Source organism: Dipodomys merriami, unplaced genomic scaffold, assembly GCF_024711535.1.
Source record: "Dipodomys merriami isolate MVZ:Mamm:240054 unplaced genomic scaffold, mDipMer1.0.p SCAF_4, whole genome shotgun sequence".
NCBI classification, from domain to species: domain Eukaryota; kingdom Metazoa; phylum Chordata; class Mammalia; order Rodentia; family Heteromyidae; genus Dipodomys; species Dipodomys merriami.
Genome location: NW_027205603.1, coordinates 85,839,858 through 85,844,191, shown reverse-complemented (window position 1 = coordinate 85,844,191; position 4,334 = coordinate 85,839,858). Strand labels below are relative to the sequence as shown.

The following is a 4,334-nucleotide window of genomic DNA, read 5'->3' as shown; positions in this document are numbered from 1 at the left end:
CTCATTGAAGGAGATCTCTGGCTGGCTGTTTCTTCCTATCCGGTCTCTGCAGGGAGTGCAGTTGAATCCAGCACCTGGTGATCAAATGTTTTCCTTGATATTTCCCTAATGCTCAGTCAGCTTCTTCCAACCCTCGATGTCTGGAATTGTCCCCTGCTCTGATATTCTGCCCTTATGCATCTTCTCCCAGTCCTGTCAACTTTCTTGGTAATTTCAGATATATGTGCTCAGGTCAGAGACTGGCACAAGAACAGCGTTAAGTATTCCAGAGAGGAACAGAATAGAAATGGTCTAGTAAACAAGACTGTGTAGTACGAGTACTGTTAGCACAGGTAGCTAGGGAGGAAGGAGCTAGAAAGAGGTAACATCCAAGACTGCATTCGAACATGTTGAAAATGTTCTAAGAAGGTGAAGGAGTGCTGAGGAGCTGTGGCGGAGGGGGTTCATTGGGCAGGGTACATTGTAGCCACGTATGGAAATAGCACAATGAAAACCCCCATACCTTAACTCAACTCCATGTATATAACGAAGGAACATGCAGACACAATGTTGAAGAAGATACTGACATTGACATCACAGCAAATGGAGCCTGGGAGACACTCTGGACGCTGGGAAGTTGAGAGGAACGCACCTCTCCCTCCTCCCAGGAAAGTGGGCAGATGTCAGGTGGCTGAGATCCAAGTGTCTGTAGCAAAAGCCATCTAGACAGAGGTTAAATTCATTAACTACTGAATAATGCTACCAGGATGCTAAAGATGACTACCTTACCCCATTCTTGTTCAGTGTCTCGAAAAGTGCATGCTGATAGGAGGGTTAGAGGTTTTGAATATTTATGTTGCTGAAAGTGTTGATCAGATCTAAAAGTTTCTGGCTGAGTTTTTGGGGGTCTTTCAAGTAATCATACCATCTCTACTAATAAAACATTTTTTAAAGATTCCATTCTAAAGCCCTCCATGGTTCCTAGCCTGGCCAACATTTGGCATGACAATCCTATGTTATTCTTATGGACCCCACTTCGCATAGCAAAGTCGGGACAAGCACTTTGAGGGTGCCATGGTCCAATGGGGAGAGCAGAGAGGGTCAAACGTGCAAGTGTGCATCTTCCCACACCCAGGAAGTGACCACACAGTCACCAGACCATTTGGGGAAGGCCGCAAGGACCAAGCCTGGGGATGCATGTCACTTAACAACGTCACCTAATGGAATTGTAAAACCCCAATCCCAACGGTGTTCATGTGATCAGTTTTGACCAGAATCACCAATCTCATGTCTCCCGGGTGAGCTTTTCTTTGCTAAGAAATTGCTCTTTCAAATCTATCTTCCTATTCTTTATGGTTCTTTTGCTGCACTCTTAGGTACTGCACCCCAGAAGCTGGAGCACCTGGAGCACTGCAATGACTGGTAACGGTGCCTCAGCACCAGGGAGAGTAACCACACCCCTGCCGCCAGTGCTCTCTGGGAGGACTTGGACTGGAGCACGCGCCGAGGCTCAGGGGGGAAGTGAAGGAGCTGTGTGTGGGAGGAGGTGGAGGGATGAGGGAGTTACTGGTGGTGGAGAGTTGGGTGTGACGTCAGGCAGGTGAACTGGAGAGAAGGGTCAGGCGTTTGGCTCAGTCCTCAGTTACCTTGCTGGAAATCTGTCTCTCTCCTTCACTTCAGTTCTGGAGAGATTTCATTCATTTGATAGAGGAGAAGACTGGGTAAAGACAAGCAGAAATTTACAAAATAAGACTAGTTTCTCCTTGAAAGAAAACTCCTTGGTTTTCTTTCTTTCTTTCTTTCTTTCTTTCTTTCTTTCTTTCTTTCTTTCTTTCTTTCTTTCTTTCTTTCTTTCTTCCTTCCTTCCTTCCTTCCTTCCTTCCTTCCTTCCTTCCCTCCTTTCTTTTTTTAGATTGAAGAGCTTTTATTAACTGGTTGTAAAATTTCTTTTTCCCAATTGCCCCTGACAATACCTCCAATACAGCCCTTATTTTTCTGGTTACTGGCCTGAATATGAGAGATCAGTTCGCTTTGTTCCTCCACATGTGAGATCAGGTTTAGCTTCTTCTGGCAAATGGAGAGTGCATCTTCAGGAAGTCCTCCAGCTCAGTCCACTGGACGTTGCTTTAACTTCCTCTTGGCTTTTGTGACTCTGGAGTCCAGCATACTCTGAGCATGAGTAAGCTGCTTCACAGAATGGAGCATGAGGATTCCAGGTATCACCAGCCATAAGCTATTCATGAAGACAAAATAAAACCAGAAATAGACTGGGTGGCCCATCTCCGAATGCTGGAATTCATCTCGATACTCCGTCAGGAAGTACAGCACATCTCCATAGATCTGGCCCAGAGAGACCACGAGCTGTAGAACATAACGAACTGGTTGTTGGCGGAGAAAGGCAATCACTACCCACAGGCTGAGTGGTCCCCACATGCTAGCTGTGATGGTCTCCATACAGACGATAAAGTTGTCCCAAATAATGTAACGGCTGTCTCCCTTAGAATACTCTTTCCAGAGTTGGGATAAGAAGGCTTGGTCTCTAAGAAGAGTCTTATTGTAGAAACTGAACCACCCCTTAATCACCAAGTGAATGAATGCACATACTGCAAACCAGCGCAAGGACAGTTTCCGCCAAGTTCCCAGTGGGGCAACTGAAGTACGACTGGATAACAGCCATGTGGTCAAAACTAGGGCTCCAGAGACAGAGAACAGGGCAGCTAGGATGTGCCAGGTGGGAATGTCATTAGGCACAAAGTTGTCAAGCTTCAGGTTCCGAGGCCAGTAAGGATGCAAGGGACTTTCGTTGGTGGTCATGTTTCTGGCTGGCTGAGTAACTTCGAGTGACGATCAGGGAAGAGAAAAGAGGAACAGAAATACCTGAGCAGCGTGGTAGCTGCGTCTTTCCTCTCAGGCTTCCGACTCCAGTTTTCCTCTTTGGTTTTCTTAAAAGCCTTAATTTATAAGCCAGTGGCTCATATCTGTAATCCTAGCCACTTAGGAGACTGAGATCTGAGGATCCTGGTTTGAAGCCAGCCCAGCAGGGAAAGCTCATGAGAGGGTTATCTCCGATTAACCACAAAAAAAAAGAGCCAGAAGTGGAACTGTGGCTCAAGTGGTAGAGTGCTCAGCGCTCAGACCCTGAGCTCAAGCTCACAAAAGAAACTGTTAATTTATAAAATTTGTAAGAACAAAGGAGGTGGTAACAATGTTTGACAAGAAATGTACTTATTATCTTACTCATGTAACTGTAACCCCTCTCTACAGCATATTTACAATAAAATAAAATTAAAAAAGTAAGAACTTTCTCCTTGCTTTGAAGAGTATATTCCTTCTTCAGAAACCTGAGAAGACCTGAGAAGACCCTGTATGTCTTTCTTTTTTTTTGGGGGGGGGGGTCCAGTCGTGGGGCCTGAACTCTGGGCCTGGGCGCTGTCCCTCAGCTCTTCAGCTCAAGGCTAGCACTCTACCACTTGAGACACAGCGCCACTTCTGGCTTTTTTTCCTGCTTATGTGGTGCTGAGGAATCGAACCCAGGCCTCATGCATGCAAGGCAAGCGCTCTACCACTGAGCCACCTTCCCAGCCCCCCCCCCATGTCTTTCTGAAGGACCTGGTAGCCATCTACTTGAAATGCAAATGTCACAGAGCACGCTTATCTCTTAGTTCCTTCTGGAGGAGGAGTCTAGCTACCTGGGTACCTGGCTCCACCACTGCAAGATCAATTCCTGTTATAAATATAGAAGTCTTTGTTTTCCTGCAAATAAAGCCAATTAGCTAGCTAACAAATCTAACATGAACTATATTTGGCAAATGAAGCTTTCAAATTATCTTACTTGAAGACCAATTAGTGTTTATCTTCAAAATATGTGTAGACATCAAAACAGAACCTCTGAGAAACCTCAAAAGTGGGAAAGTTTATAAATCTAAGTGAATACAGACAGAAAACCAAAACAGCTCAAGTAAATAATGATGTAATTAAAACTTCTAGAAAAACAAGGAAAAACCAAACCCCAAATCACTAGATGGAGAGAGATAGCAAAGATTAGGGAAGAAATTAATGAAATAGAGACTAAAATAATACATTAAAAATAAACAGCAAAAATAAACAATAAGGAAGTGGCAGTGTGGCTCAAGTGGTAAAGTGCTTGCTTTGAGTGTAAGAGCTCAGGGACAGTGTCCAAGCCCAGAGTTCAGGCCCCATCACCTACCAAAAAATAAATAAATAAAATAAAATTGACAGGCCATTAACAAGATTGACAAAGAGAAGAAGAGATGAGATTGAAATCAATAAAATCATAGATGCCACAGGAAACTCAGTCTAGAAGGAACAGTTTTCGGTTCTGCTTTAAGTCTGAA

General features: G+C 44.4%; 1 pseudogene; it reads right to left on the bottom strand.

The window, feature by feature from the left end:
- Positions 1-2,085: 2,085 nt before the first annotated feature.
- LOC138806166 (3-beta-hydroxysteroid-Delta(8),Delta(7)-isomerase pseudogene) lies at positions 2,086-2,793 on the bottom strand (annotated as a pseudogene).
- Positions 2,794-4,334: the final 1,541 nt, after the last annotated feature.